Here is a 17,170-nt window from a genome sequence, read left to right on the forward strand (position 1 = left end):
AAATGCCAACCAATACAGAGCTCAAACAAGGCTCAAAATATATTTTGGAACCATCCAAAGAATATGCCAATTTGCATCCCAATAGTCATATGAAAAGCACCCGTGACCAATAGGCAAAGCATAAAGTGACTAAATAGGCTTCAACCCTGCAGTGTATAGTAGTGATTTACTATTTGAAATTGAGTATTTCTAACCATTAAATCAGCTCCAAATGATGGCCAATCAATAGACATACATTTCCCTAACATTCAGAGACAATTCGGAACCAACCGGGCATTAAATGTCAATGCCAACCAAGCTATAGCATCAAATATCAATGTAATACTATTTATAACATCCTGTGGACTATTATGATAGTCCCAAAACAGTGCTAAATTAGACCCAAATCAATATCAATACTCAATTCTTCAATGTAAGTATCCAAGCGTTCTTCTAGGCATCAAATGAGACCTATCCAAGTGCCCAATGGCTGGAGTAGCTGGAGAAGATCAATGTCAAGCTGAGGAAGATACTCCTACAGATCATGTGATGGTGCAAATTGATCTGGGGCTTGTGGAAGGGCTGGGCAAGGTCAAGGCAAGGTTCGGGGTGTGACCATCCTTTCCTTTATTTATTAGTCACTAAAAGAATAAAGAATAAAGTGATGGTAATCGGGATGCCCACCACCTACATTGTGCAGGTGCGGGTACTGTCAGTGTAGTAATACACAGGTAGCTAGGTGGAGGCACCCTTACTCCCAACAATTATATGAGAAGTGTAAAATCTTGAAAAGAAGTTGAGACCTTTTTCATTATTCACAACTGCCGTAATTTTAGCCAATTTTTTTTATTACACTAAGGAGATATTATTTTGATCAAACTAGGAATTTTTTGTTACAACATTTCTAATTGTGAAATTTGGATGCATCAATAATTTTGTAGATTGGAGGCTCAACAAATATATGTAAGATTTTGTGATTTAAGAAAATATCTAGAAAGCTATATTCACAATCACTATTGCTACACGAGCACTGTTCACCCCAACACGACGAGAGCGAAAGAAAGCAGAGAAGACGCAGGGCAAAGGCGAAAAGAAGGTAGCCCGACGGAAGGAAAAGAAGGAGAAAAGCCCAAAAGCGCAAGGACAACCGTTAAAGACCAAGGCAACCACAAAAAGGGAAAGGCGCATAAAAAGCACACCCTAAAATCTTGTAAAAGAGTGCCGGGCTCGGCTCTCACCTGTGCTATTTGTAAATATAGAAGGGTACTGAAAAGAAAGCAAGGAAGAGAAAAGAACAATGGAAAATAGGGCCTGGGCTATGACCGGCCTGGGCTATGACCGGCCATGTAAAAAATGGAAAAAGGGAATGACCGCCCAAAAGGGAAGTAGGGTTTTGTATATAAAGTTGAAAAGTGAATGAATAGCTCATTCTTTGGTGTGGCAAAACTAGTCTTCTTCTTCCTCTCTTCTTCTCTCCTTCTTGCTTGTGTGTGCTCTTGAGAGAGGGAGTGTGAGAGTGTGAGGGAGTGAGTGTGTGAGAGAGTGAGGAATCAAGACGGTGAAGCTCTCCACCATCTCCTCTCCCCATCTCCTCTTCTCCTTTCTTCTCTTCTCTTGCGCGTGCGGCTATGGAGGATGAGGCTTGGAGATGGAGGAGGCTTGAGGATGCTTGAGCTAGCATCAAGAATCGTGAAGCTACCGAAGTGTGAGAGAGAGGAGGGCACTCGATAAAGCATCAAGGTAAGTTCACTGCATTCGTAGGATCGACGGCGCGTCGGCTAGGTGAGAGATAGCCATGAGAGCTCGCTTGGAACGCTTGAAACAATAAGCGGTCCGTGGGTCTTGGCGGTTGAGCGAAAGCTCCCACATTTTGGTTCCGTGCCGGGACCGACGGATTCAAGATCGAGCACTCGTGCGCCCCATATCGAGCATCGAAGTAGGGCATTCACCCTGAAACGGAGCTTGAGATAGGTAGGAAGTCTGGTGTTTTTGATCTTCAGAACAGGTAAGTGTTTTGGAACAATCTGGTTATTAATGACTGGAAAACATGGAGAAATTGGTTCAGTGTTTTGTTTTCGATTCAGGATGTGTTTAGGATAGATTAGCAGTAGGAAATCACACACGAAAAGGCAGAGGGCTGCTACTGTGAGACAAGGGAGAAATCACAGGAACAAAGGGAAAAAATGGAATAGATGCAAGGTAACGGCATAAGAAACACCAGGGAAGGATCCTGTAGGGTGTAGGGCAGAACTAGCAGAGTATAAAACTCTGGGAGGGTAGGAGGACCCCATTTCCAACCAATGGAGAGCGAAAGAGACAGAGAGTGAGAGAGTGAGCGAGCTGGGCAGCTGTCCAATCGACTGGAGCTAGGAGGACATCGCATTCGGCGACTTTAGGTAATCAATCTCGTCTGCCCCACTCCAACTCTGTCGTAGGGTAATCGCACGACCAATAGGATAATACACCTAGTGAAAATCGAGCAAATCGGTGTGCGCAACCCATCGGACAGGCGGAATCGGACGGCCAGCCCAGTGTCTGATTCCCAGAATCAGGCACTCGGACAATCGTCCGATCGGAACAACCCGTTCAATCACTAGACTCGGACTAACTGGTCCGATCAGACGTGCCACGTGGCACTCAGACCGACCCGCCCCTTTTGTTAAAATTGGACGCTCGCACCAACTCGTCCGACTCAACTACTCGGACCACTCGGACGCCCTAACTCGGACCCACCCGGTTTGATCGGATGGAGTAATACACGTCACCAGTCGGACCATGTCCGATCGGACCTCCTAGAATTGGACCGATTCCTCGCACACTCGCACGTCCGATTCTTGAGAATCGAACACGCGGACCCTAAGACCCCCACTTCGCCCTAACATACTTGGTCCGATCCCCACAATCGGACCACTGGTAAACCAGACGGCCGACTCCCAGAGTCAAACCAAACCAAACCTGACCCATCCAGGGACACACTGGGCACTCCCCCAGTGACCCATAAGGCGGCCAAGACTAGAGTGGCAAGCCTGTCAAGCCCAAAACGAGCAAGAGTAAGTAAGATGCAGGGAAAGCACTCACAGCACTCTGATTAAATTTCCGCACTTGAAGAACACTTAGGAAAGTCGAAAGCCTGTTTGAGCATGAGTGCACGAGGATAACACACTTACAAGTGACCCTAAGTTGAGCACTGCATTCAAAAAATTAAAAAGAACTCACTCAGATAAATTGCCAAAACAAAACCCACCACTAGGAGAAAACCCAAGCGTGACAGACGTACAGAGCGCATGGCAGGATCAAGCAAGGAGCAACAACGACAAGGATTTGACTGACAACCAAGCGCGAGGATTTCACCATGACAGAGGGAGTTTCAGATCATCGATTTGCAGGGGAGCTAGATGTTAGCACATTTTCGGAAGCCGTAAAATAAATGGTGAGCAGTTACGATGCGCACGCCCAGTACGAACACCATGGCAGGACAGCGGAGGCAATCATTGCAGACCTAGAGGAGGAGAGGAGGCTAGCCCGCAAGGCATTGTAGGGCATAACAGACTATAATAGGGACCAACAAGCCAGGAGCTTAAGGCAAAGCATGGAGCTGCATGAGGTGCAACGAGTGTTGAACTTGGCTAGCTGAAACCGAACAGACCAGGAAAGAGCACTCGAGGGAGACCTGACACTGGGCGAGCTCCTCATGAAACGGCTGCTCGATAATATCGAGGTGAAACAAAATGCCGCTGCACTAGCAACCTCGCTACTTGCAGGACTAGGGGCAACCCAGGGTTCAAAGAGCCAAGCCAAAATACCTATTGTTGCTAAGCAACTCGACAAGTACCAACCACCGGACGACCCGTACAGCTTCGTCGAGCAGTTCGAGCAGGTCTGTGAAGCCAATGGCCTCAACAACCAGACCCACCGTTCGCAAGCATTCAGACTTTGCTTAAGCGATAAGGGTAGGACGTGGTATACAAGTCTAGATGATATAGAACGAGCCAACTTCAATAACCTCAAGGACCTCTTCGTCAAGAGGTTTGCCGAACCCGGATACTCTGACAACCTGCTAGTGCGTCTGATGAACGTCAAGCAGAAGGAGAAGGAGGGCATCCGCGACTACGTGACCCACGTTAAAAGTCTCCTTAAGAGAATCCCCTTGGGCGAAAGACCGACCGACAGGGTAGGGTCAACTATGTTCATCAGCGGGATTTGGGATGAAGAATTGTACAAAGTACTAGCGGGCAATTCGAGCTTGCAAAGGGACGTGGTGGCTAGGGTTTTTGAGGAGGCCATTAGGGTCAATGACCAGCTGAGGGAGCGGAGCTCTAGGAGCTCGAACCCGGAAGAAATCAACCCACGGAGTTTAGAACGAACGCCAACCTCTAGCAAGCGATCCAACACGTCATCCCACGATAAGGGGAAGGCCACCGAGGCAGACCATGGCTTGACCGAGGTCAAGACAGAACTGGCCAAAATACAGGACATATTAAGGCGACCTACGCGTCTGCACGCCCAGTGCGTGTACTACGGAGGAAACCACCTGCCAGCAGAATGTCAGGACCCTAGGTCAAGACCATGCACTAACTGCGGAAGGTTCGGCCATGATGCCGCACACTGCAGACTACCACGAAGACTACCGTACACGCAGCCCTACGGCCAGCTCTATCCGGCTAACAGGCCACAGCCATTTTACGGAAGGGGAGCTCCTCTTGCCCTACCAGCACTTAACGACACGAAGCCAGCGGTCCCTAGGCTGGACATAAACCCTACCGGTATCCCTAGGCCGCCTAGTCCCTATGTGACCCACCCACCGAGCGATGCTCCTATGCATTACGTAGAGGAGCCCAGTGACAAAGAAACCTACATATACCTGTACGTCTCGCATGACGACGAGGGCAATGCAATCCTCATGGATTATCAACCAGTACCGGTGATGGCACTAGGACGAGGACGGGGTAGAGGCCTGGGAGGGCAGCCACCACATCCAATCACTTGTTGGACATGTGGACATCCCGGTCACGTCTCATCACGGTGCCCAGAAAGAGAGCAGCAAAATAGGGACAAAGCCGACCAAAGGTGTGCAGAGTGCGGAATCACTCATCTTTTCATAGATTGCCCAAAGCGGAAGCCGCCTTCTGGTTCGGCTAATTTGCCGTTTGTCCCGCTGGGACTGTTTGGTGTTGAAAACCCTGATGGGGAGGCCACACCTATCCCCCTACGAGTGATGACCCAAGCACAAACGAAGCAGGCTGGCGTCTCTCTGCTAGGACCTAGCAATCTCGACGCTACATCTGTAGGAAAGAAAAGCCGTAGGCGGAAAAAGAAGAGGTCAGAGGCTAAGGTTGCACAAAAAACCGACAGCATCACGACCTTGCCCCACGGGAAGAAAGTCTCAGACGCAGAGGCAGAAACTTCAGCCCCTAGAACTGCGCAACCGGAGAGCGCTAAGGTAGGGGAATACCCACACCCCAGGTGGCAATTGGAAGCCATAGAAAAGGTAAAGGAATGGGTGAGGGAGGCTCAATAGCACCTCAAGGACGTCGAGCCCATCACGGAGGATGAGGTTGAGGACCTCTCCAACATGAGTGCGCCGTCATCGCTACCCCACCCTAAGTCTGCTGAGGCGGCTACGCCACAAGCAGTACCGAAAAGGACAAGGCCAGGCCTAGACGTAACAGAACCACAGGACAGCCATGGCCATTGGGCCGGACAATCTGAACATAGGGTAGGACAGGTGTCTAGCAATCTCCTAACCACACTAGTGACCACCCCTGTAACGGTTGCGCTGGGAGAGCTGCTCAGGCAGCACTCTACCCTGTGGCAGGACCTCAAACAGTGGATCGAAAGACCACATGAGCAAGCCCCAGGAAATGCTCAAGACCAGGATGCGAAAACGCACTTGCCAAGTTTGACGCTACACTCAAGCCCTAAGTCCTTGCACATCAACGCCTTCTGGGAGGGCTCAGAAATGCACGCAATCCTGCCGATCCTAGCCTTGGGGGACACAACGAGAAGGGGGATCGTGGACACAGGAGCGGGGGTCAGTGTGCTCAACTATGCAGTGCTACAGAAGTGGGGAAACCCACCCGTCGAAACCGCCCGGTTTAACGTCACACTAGCAAATGGCATGCGAGTAAGACCATTCGGGGTCTTGAAGAATTGGCCAGTGAAGATTGCAGGAATCCAATTCTCTGTCGACTTCATCGTCATGAAGGGAGTGGACTATGACATCTTATTGGGTCGACGCTGGATGAGCAATGCCAGAGTTATCGAAGACTGGGGTAACAACCTGATCTTCTTGGGCAATCGAACTGACGCTCTGAGAATAGAGATGGACACTTGGAAGACCTCACCAGTTGACCTGGATACCATCTCCACTCTACTCAAAGGAACCAACCAGAACAAGGAACCCCACGGGTCCTTCACGAAGTATATCCCTTGCCCAGAGGACAAGCGGGATTGGATGCACGTTCTCGCGACACTTGATTTGCCGTTCTCAGATCATGAAGCGTACGAGTAGGCTGTCAAAATAGTTGGCAAGCCAAGAGAAACATAGCCCACACCTATCTACATGATGGCAGCAAGCCTCCATGACGGCTGTCGCCTTCCAAGTGCCAACCAATAGGAGAGAACTTCAGGAAATACTGGGGCATCTAACGGACCGACTGGAGCGCAACGCAGCCACCAACCTCAAGCCGCTCCAAGACCTCTTGGAACAACCCAAATGGAAGTGGACCAGAGTGCACGAACTAAATCTCAGATACAACTGGGCATTGGTACCCGACCAACAAAATAAGGCAGAACAGGCCTTGGCGAACGATGAGCAGTCCAGCGAGGCGGACTCTGGTGACGAATATGAAGATTGCCAACCCTTCGATGAAGAAAGTGAGGGTGAGATGGACACGGTAGAATATGATACCGAAGGGCGAGAGATTGAGAAAATCCGAGCAGACGCAAAACCACAGCCGAGGCCGGCCCTTTGGATGGACCAAGGGGTCATATGTGTGAAATGCGATCGTGCTTGGTTGGAACAAATGGGGGCTGTGGATTTTAAGTAGGCCGGCCTGACCCAACCAAAAGCTGCAGCCTTGCTTAGAACCGAGTCGCCCTCCGAACTGCGGCCGCCAAGTGTAACGTGTCCGCTAGAATCATTCCAGACACGTCTTAGCAGTCCATTGGGAAGGATGTCTAGAAAGCTTCGCCCGGCACTCCCTTGGAATGTTACAGGACTTGCGATCTAGGTCTTCCCACGTCTGCCACGTAGCGGAAGTATCCTGGCCGTTCCCACTTAGGATCGACCTGAATTTGGGTTTTCCTGTTTGGTCATTAGCTAGCAACAACTAGCGTCAGACCCGAGCGAACTACTTTACGCAGAAGCGCCCGGTCCGAAGCGGATTCACACTGCACTTGGTTCAAGGAGAATGGGAAACGAGAGGGACGCAAGGCTCGACCTCTCAGTCATAAGGCATAGTCCCATTCCGTTCCCCTAAAACAGCGTAAATCGGGTAGGATGTAACTCTAGGTCATCGCCTTCGTTATTCGCTTTGATGCTGAAGATCAACCTGCTGTTCGTCGAAGACTTTGAGAAAAGTTCCCGGCTAACCGGGACCACCCATCCATAGGACGGACCCATGGTCCATCCTCCGCACTTTCCTCGGTTTGTTTTAGTTATGTAATTACCTACCACATTAGTTTGACATATAACAAACAGCTTCCTTGATTAACCCTGTTAAGCATTGGTTCCTTCACGTAATCTTATCATAGGACATAAAGAAAACAATGCCAAACAACTTCTTTATTATCATGTTATCCTTTTATCTTTGCAATACAAGGAGTTCCCGCCCATAGGGGTATTCATAATCCGCTCGAAGGCTATCCAGTAATCCACCAGGGATCACTAATCCAAGTTTCCGCCCGTAGACTAGTATGCGGGCCTCGAGATCCAATCCCGAGTCACGTTAGCCTCTTGTGCAGGGCCCGGAAGGCGAGGGATTTACGGCCAGAGCCCCCCCTGGCACCCAAGCGTCCTCCTGCTCCAAGTAGAACTCAATGGAGAGACCTCTCGCGGCGGGTTCGGTCCACGTTCCCGGCGCGGTTAACAACCCCCTTGGTTAGGGTCAGGCAGGCAGTCGGGGGTAACTGAAGCTGCCTCTCCCTTCAGGCTTCAACCTGAAGCTTTAGATATATTTTCATCCTTTAGTTCATTGAGCAAACAATGCAAACAGTGCTTTCTAAACTGTTACAAGCACAATCAATTTCCAGTGATCGTTTAGCTGGCAAACTGTTAAGGAGTGACTCCTTTTCTCCGAATGCAACCCGCATTCGATCCGGAATCAATTGCAACTTGGCAAGATTCCTATCATTCTTGGGTTAGGGTCATACCCTACCAATACTTTAGGTTTTGTTGTGGTAGGTTCCAGTGCTCCATGTCGCTTTAGTTTATTGTCTGGTCATTTGCTTCAAGGCAAATACCTAACTTTCCTTTTCCTTGGCAATTATCCCCCAAGAAAAGTGAGTAACAGGATGATTACTCATCCTCTTGTAAGTTAAGTTCTTTCAATAACTTGCCAACCTCATTTCGAGAGATGACAAAACTCTCTTGTGGACAAATCTTAAGTCTATACAATGTTGCAACTTTTTGCACATGTATTGCATCTATTCCACGGGATCATTCCACCCATTGATTGGCGTTTTCCGGTCACGGAATTTACCTCCAACCGAGTAGCAGGGTTTTAGGGTAACCTCCAACCCATTCCTAATTATGTTGGCCCATGGTCCTAGAAATAGGCAACTCCGTCGGAGTTTCATCATTTTGAACGAATGATCCTTAGGATAAAACCTTAGATCATTTTATGCATGAGCATCCAATTGACTCAACATTTAGTGAATGTGTGTAAGATCTTTGGGTTTGCGGGTTTTGACTTGGCAACAAGTGTAAAACTAGGTCGAATTCTTATCGCACTAAACCCTAGTTAGCACTTGGGATACTTATCATATCGACTGAACCATGCCCAAATGAATCTCTTGTGGTTTATGTGATTTAGACAACACAATATACTTGTCTTGCGACAAGGATGAACTTTTTCCAAAGGTAATAAACTAGATCAATAGTTCCAACTACACCAATACGTGTAAACATGCGATTCACTGCTTCTACGCATCACATAGTTCACAATAACCCTATCCTTCCTTGGCAAAGTAAAAATGCCTGATAATCAGGACACTAACTTTCCTAGGTCCTACTAGGACTTACATCAAATAATCATGCCACTTGCAAGTCCATAGATCATGTTTGTGCCCTTCTATTCCTCTTCGAATAACATCTTATGGGTGTTAACTTTCCCTCCTGAATCATTACAAGGAAGATCTATCTAAAAATGGGACATGCCATTAATCTTCCCATGCCTAGTAAAAAGGTGTACCTCAATAATTTCAACCTTGTAATGAGGCAACAGTTGTCCTAGGCTCGTCGCTTTTGAATACACCAAAGGAAAACTTGCTGATAAGGTCTTACAAATGCATAGACACCTTATGCTCTTTTCATTCATTCCTTTGAATGTACCAATGATCAATTTTCATATCTTAAGCTATTTCTAATAAATGTTCAAATAGCCAATTCATTTTCCAACTGCATTTAACTTGACTAGTTGAATTCCAACATGCATGAGTGCTTCCTAATCCGTGAAGTTATCGTCAATAATTCAATACTTTTGTGTGGAATCCAAATAGATAAAAACCTGGACTTGTGGACTCCGTGAAATATCCACGTAAATACTAGGAGAAGATCCTTCCGCAGGCGCGTCTTGTGACTTTTTAGGGGCCATTATGTCATAATTACGGACTCCCAGGTTGCCTTTTCCCTTACGCAATCCGTGAATTTGCTCGCCCTGGTACGCAGCCTCAAGATCTTGTTCTTTTCTCCCTGGTACGCAGGAGATCCCTTTCGAAATATGGCTTCCTTGACCGAAGTTCCGACTTGCAGATTTTGACTTGGGAAGGCCTTAGGGTTCTTATGAGGTCCCTTGGACAATGGAGGTTTGAGAGCTTTAATCCACCTTGAAATTCTGGGTTTAGGAAGGATTTTGTGGGCCTTGCGGAAAAAGGGAAACTCTGAATCCCAAGCCTAGGGCCTTATGGGTGATTAGTGGGAAGGGCCTTTATGGGCTTCCTCTCTTATTCTTCAAAATCCCGGCCCAGGGATGACTGGTGGGAAGGGGTTTTTGTAGCCCCCTCTTCTTCAAAGTCTTGAGATGGACTTATTGGGTGATTGGTGAGAAGGCTCGTCGCCTCCTTCTCTTCAAAGTCCCGGGGGGGGGTGTGGATAGACCTATGGGGGAAATGTGGTGGGAAGGGGGCTTAAGGAAGCCCCCTTAGAAGCTTCTTAAGAAGCTTCTATTAGGAAGCTTCTAAGAAGCTTCCAAGCTTCTGCCTGCGACATCGAGGGGGGAGAAAGGGGTCGTTATCCAGCAGCGGCGGTGGACTGAGGTGACCTGGTGGCGGCTGTGGCGGCTCGCGGGCTGGGCGGACTGCACGGCGGCTTCCCTTTACACGGCGACCTTCCCCCTTTCTCACAGCCCGTCCACCTCCTCAAGCACGTCCGGCCGTCCTCCTCCCTCTCACGCTCGTCCAGCACGTCCCTTCCTTCCACCCCTTCCTTCACGGCAGTCTTCTGTCGCCTTCTGTTCCCCCTCCTTCCCCCCTTCCAAGAGGGGGTTCTTATAGGCCTTGGGAAAGAGGGCCTCCACACACGTGGAGGACTCCTCCTCATGCATATCCGTCCCACTCCTCCTTGGCCATTCCTCCCCACACTCCCTCTCCTCGAGCCATGCATCGGCTGGGGGAAGGGATAATAATTAAAAAAATTTGCAATTATCTTATCCTCTTGACCTCTTCCCAAGAGGCTGTTTTCCCGCGGCTATGCCGGTTTGAATCCCCGACCTCATTTTCCTAAGGTGGAGTGTCTCCATTTCCCGCGTGTGGTTATAGATTAGCTGCTAGCACTAGTGATAATCTTTGCACGAGATCTACACGACGTGCGGGAAGTCAATATTTACGGCACGCGGTACGCGGAAATATTACATTCTCTCCCCCTTAGAAGAATCGAGATGTCCTCATCTCGAGATAAACTGGGGATATCGAGATTGAGAGAGCTTTCATCTATCCAGGTAGCATCCTCCTTGGGATAATCTTTCCACTGGACGAGGCATTCTCTCAAGGTTCTGGATCTCAGTTGTCTCACCCTAGCATCTCAAATCTTGTCCATCCTTAGTTCAAGGACTCCTTGACTAGGCATTACAATTTGTTGGTCATCAAGTACATGATTTGGGCTAGGTACATACTTCATTCTTCAATAGACTGTTATGGAATACATTATGAAGCTTTAGGTTTTCAGGGAGTTGCAGTCTATAAACACTAGGTCTTAAGCACTTGAGGATCTTGTATGGTCCACAATACCTTGGACTTAGCTTCCTGCAATCTCCTAAGGATAGAGAACTCTTCCTTGGGCATACGTGAATGAAGACCATGTCTCCTTCCTCAAATATTCTATCTTGACACTTCAAATCCGTGTATGCCTTCTGTCTATCCTTCGCAGCTTTGATGTCCCGAGAAAGTGAAATCATGAGCTTCGCACAATATCTTCTATTTAAATAACTGGCTTGCTCGTATACATGCTCTCATTCTATAGTAGACATGTCCATTATTGACAGAGAATTCACGATACTTAGCCTCTAGCTTTTGTTCCTGGTCCTTGATAGAGACTTCCCTTAGCATCCTTTGATAGGCTAGATCATGGCATCCTTCCCCTCTAGCTAGCTCACGTATTGGATCGTTTGGCATGGACACCTCTGTAGCTAGAGATCTTGCTATTGATAGATTTTTGCAAGATTAGTGAATTAAGGAATGCCTTGCGATTGAGTGCATCAACAACTACATTCTCCTTTCCAGGTCGGTACTTGATCTTAAAATCATATTCCTCCAATACTTCAATCCATCGACGTTGCCTCATGTTGAGCTCGTTCTGGGTAAAAATCCATTTGAGGCTCTTATGATCGGTTACTAGAGTAAACTTGTTGCCCAACAGGTAGTGTCTCCAAAGCTTTAGAGCATGGATGACAGCTAGTAACTCCAGGTCATGAGTGGCATAATTCCTTTCGTGACTCTTCAATTTCCTTGAAGAATATGCTACTGGATGACCTTCCTGCATAAGAACACACCCCAAGGCAAGAATGCTGGCATCAGTTACTACCTCGAACTCCTTATTCAGGAAGTTTTTGAATAGGTGTTGATACCAAACTTTGCTTCAACCCATCGAAGCTAGTTTGTTCGGCAATTGACCATGCAATGGGCGTTTGCTTCCTCAATAATTCTGTCAAAGGTGCTGCAATCAAGGCATAGTTTTTGATAAAGATCCTATACCATCCTGTCAAGCCAAGAAAACTACGTATCTCTTTGACAGATACTGGTATTGGCCATTCAAGCACATCTCTGACTTTGGCCGGATCTACTGATATTCCTTCTGATGATACGATGAATCCTAGATATTCAATCTGACGTTTGAAGAATGCACACTTCTTCATTTTTGCATACAGCTTATGAGACCTCATTGTCTCCAACACAATCCGTAGTTGTGGTTCATGATCTTCTTCCTGTTTAGAATAGACTAAAATGTCATCGAAGAAGACAAGCACGAAGTCATCAAGATATGGTCTAAAAATATCCTGCATTAATCTATTGAAGGTGGCAGGTGCATTTGTAAGCCCGAATGACATAACCAAGAATTCAAAGTGCCCATATCTTGTATTGAAGGCCGTTTTTGGAATATCCTCATCCTTGATCCTGATTTGATAGTAACCTGACCTGAGATCAATTTTGGAGAAGATCTTTGCACCTTGAAGGCGATCAAGAAGCTCATCTATTCTAGGAATAGGATACTTGTTCTTGACTGTTGATTGATTCAACCCACGGTAATCAATACATAGCCGAAGTGTTCCATCTTCTTTTTTCTGGATCAGTATTGGTGCAGCTCCTATTACTAGCTTGATCTCATGATCTACTTCTCTTTGAAGCGGGAGTTCTGTTAACTCTTCAGAAACTACGTCCCCGTATTCCTTTAGCCAAGTGACCAAATCACTTTACTTCTTTATCAATATTCATAGTCAAGACAATCGGAAAAAGTTTTATTCCATTCATATCAGCATAGCCCTTTCGTGGTATAATTATTTCTTGGGCCGATGGAACAAGTTAATACATTAATTCGAGGAGAATAAGATATTATTGCATTCAGCTACAGGAACTGAGTAATAGTACGGATTGGGGTCATCGATTTTCAGGAATCGATAGTTCCTTGGAAGATTAGGGTATCTTTTCCTTCGATATCCATTCTTCTCATGACGTCCCAAAACCTTGATTCGGTCGGCAGAGATTCTTTGAATCACTTCTCCGTACACATACTTATTCTGATTAACCCTTCGACCTCCAACCTGTAGGGTCGCGTTTGTGTGAGCCTCAACAAAGATGAACAGCTTTACGATCTTCAAATCCTCCATCCACTTGATTCTCCTCAAGTTAATTTGAAGGTACGCAGGTCGATAGGCAGTTATGTAATAGATCCCTGAAACACCCATCCATCTCTGTTCCATGTACACAGGTGATGGATTGTAAATGCGGTCTAGGATGTTCATCATCTCAACCCTCTGTCGATAATCCGTGGAATGCATCGCGGTCATAAACATGACTTGGAACACTAAGAACTTGTTCCATGCTTCGTAATTCTGGAAGACAGCAATCAAAGTAAGGAAATGTTTGGGACACAACATTTGCTTTACTTCCTCTTATTAAAATTTCCTAAAAACAAGTCCTTTGTTGGTTTGCTCTGATACCAACTGTAACGTGTCCGCTAGAATCATTCCAGACACGTCTTAGCAGTCCATCGGGAAGGATGTCTAGAAAGCTCCGCCCGGCACTCCCTTGGAATGTTACGGGACTTGCGATCTAGGTCTTCCCGCGTCTGCCATGTAGCGGAAGTATCCTGGCCGTTCCCACTTAGGATCGACCTGAATTTGGGTTTTCCTGTTTGGTCATTAGCTAGCAACAACTAGCGTCAGACCCGAGCGAACTACTTTACGCAGAAGTGCCCGGTCCGAAGCGGATTCACGCTGCACTTGGTTCAAGGAGAATAGGAAACGAGAGGGATGCAAGGCTCGACCTCTTTGCCATAAGGCATAGTCCCATTCCATTCCCCTAAAACAACGTAAATCGGGTAGGATGTAACTCTAGGTCATCGCCTTCGTTATTCGCTTTGATGCTGAAGATCAACCTGTTGTTCGTCGAAGACTTTGAGAAAAGTTCCCGGCTAACCGGGACCACCCATCCATAGGACGGACCCATGGTCCATCCTCCGCACTTTCCTCGGTTTGTTTTAGTTATGTTATTACCTACCACATTAGTTTGACATATAACAAACAGCTTCCTTGATTAACCCTGTTAAGCACTGGTTCCTTCACGTAATCTTATCACAGGACATAAAGAAAACAATGCCAAACAACTTCTTTATTATTATTTTATCCTTTTATCTTTGCAATACAAGGAGTTCCCGCCCGTAGGCGTATTCATAATCCGCCCGAAGGCTATCCAGTAATCCACCAGGGATCACTAATCCAAGTTTCCGCCCGTAGACTAGTATGCGGGCCTCGAGATCCAATCCCGAGTCACGTTAGCCTCTTGTGCAGGGCCTGGAAGGCGAGGGATTTACGGCCAGAGCCCCCCCTGGCACCCAAGCGTCCTCCTGCTCCAAGTAGAACTCAATGGAGAGACCTCTCGCGGCGGGTTCGGTCCACGTTCCCGGCGCGGTTAACAACCCCCTTGGTTAGGGTCAGGCAGGCAGTCGGGGGTAACTGAAGCTGCCTCTCCCTTCAGGCTTCAACCTGAAGCTTTAGATATATTTTCATCCTTTAGTTCATTGAGCAAACAATGCAAACAGTGCTTTCTAAACTGTTACAAGCACAATCAATTTCCAGTGATCGTTTAGCTGGCAAACTGTTAAGGAGTGACTCCTTTTCTCCGAATGCAACCCGCATTCGATCCGGAATCAATTGCAACTTGGCAAGATTCCTATCATTCTTGGGTTAGGGTCATACCCTACCAATACTTTAGGTTTTGTTGTGGTAGGTTCCAGCGCTCCATGTCGCTTTAGTTTATTGTCTGGTCATTTGCTTCAAGGCAAATACCTAACTTTCCTTTTCCTTGGCAATTATCCCCCAAGAAAAGTGAGTAACAGGATGATTACTCATCCTCTTGTAAGTTAAGTTCTTTCAATAACTTGCCAACCTCATTTCGAGAGATGACAAAACTCTCTTGTGGACAAATCTTAAGTCTATACAATGTTGCAACTTTTTGCACATGTATTGCATCTATTCCACGGGATCATTCCACCCATTGATTGGCGTTTTCCGGTCACGGAATTTACCTCCAGCCGAGTAGCAGGGTTTTAGGGTAACCTCCAACCCATTCCTAATTATGTTGGCCCATGGTCCTAGAAATAGGCAACTCCGTCGGAGTTTCATCATTTTGAACGAATGATCCTTAGGATAAAACCTTAGATCATTTTATGCATGAGCATCCAATTGACTCAACATCTAGTGAATGTGTGTAAGATCTTTGGGTTTGCGGGTTTTGACTTGGCAACAAGTGTAAAACTAGGTCGAATTCTTATCGCACTAAACCCTAGTTAGCACTTGGGATACTTATCATATCGACTGAACCATGCCCAAATGAATCTCTTGTGGTTTATGTGATTTAGACAACACAATATACTTGTCTTGCGACAAGGATGAACTTTTCCCAAAGGTAATAAACTAGATCAATAGTTCCAACTACACCAATACGTGTAAACATGCGATTCACTGCTTCTACGCATCACATAGTTCACAATAACCCTATCCTTCCTTGGCGAAGTAAAAATGCCTGATAATCAGGACACTAACTTTCCTAGGTCCTACTAGGACTTACATCAAATAATCATGCCACTTGCAAGTCCATAGATCATGTTTGTGCCCTTCTATTCCTCTTCGAATAACATCTTATGGGTGTTAACTTTCCCTCCTGAATCATTACAAGGAAGATCTATCTAAAAATGGGACATGCCATTAATCTTCCCATGCCTAGTAAAAAGGTGTACCTCAATAATTTCAACCTTGTAATGAGGCAACAGTTGTCCTAGGCTCGTCGCTTTTGAATACACAAAAGGAAAACTTGCTGATAAGGTCTTACAAATGCATAGACACCTTATGCTCTTTTCATTCATTCCTTTGAATGTACCAATGATCAATTTTCATATCTTAAGCTATTTCTAATAAATGTTCAAATAGCCAATTCATTTTCCAACTGCATTTAACTTGACTAGTTGAATTCCAACATGCATGAGTGCTTCCTAATCCGTGAAGTTATCGTCAATAATTCAATACTTTTGTGTGGAATCCAAATAGATAAAAACCTGGACTTGTGGACTCCGTGAAATATCCACGTAAATACTAGGAGAAGATCCTTCCGCAGGCGCGTCTTGTGACTTTTTAGGGGCCATTATGTCATAATTACGGACTCCCAGGTTGCCTTTTCCCTTACGCAATCCGTGAATTTGCTCGCCCTGGTACGCAGCCTCAAGATCTTGTTCTTTTCTCCCTGGTACGCAGGAGATCCCTTTCGAAATATGGCTTCCTTGACTGAAGTTCCGACTTGCGGATTTTGACTTGGGAAGGCCTTAGGGTTCTTATGAGGTCCCTTGGACAATGGAGGTTTGAGAGCTTTAATCCACCTTGAAATTCCGGGTTTAGGAAGGATTTTGTGGGCCTTGCGGAAAAAGGGAAACTCTGAATCCCAAGCCTAGGGCCTTATGGGTGATTAGTGGGAAGGGCCTTTATGGGCTTCCTCTCTTATTCTTCAAAATCCCGGCCCAGGGATGACTGGTGGGAAGGGGTTTTTGTAGCCCCCTCTTCTTCAAAGTCTTGAGATGGACTTATTGGGTGATTGGTGAGAAGGCTCGTCGCCTCCTTCTCTTCAAAGTCCCGGGGGGGGTGTGGATAGACCTATGGGGGAAATGTAGTGGGAAGGGGGCTTAAGGAAGCCCCCTTAGAAGCTTCTTAAGAAGCTTCTATTAGGAAGCTTCTAAGAAGCTTCCAAGCTTCTGCCTGCGACGTCGAGGGGG

This window comes from Lygodium microphyllum, chromosome 11 (genome assembly GCF_053477565.2).
Source record: "Lygodium microphyllum isolate KBCC chromosome 11, Lygodium_microphyllum_v1.1.10, whole genome shotgun sequence".
NCBI classification, from domain to species: Eukaryota; Viridiplantae; Streptophyta; class Polypodiopsida; order Schizaeales; family Lygodiaceae; genus Lygodium; species Lygodium microphyllum.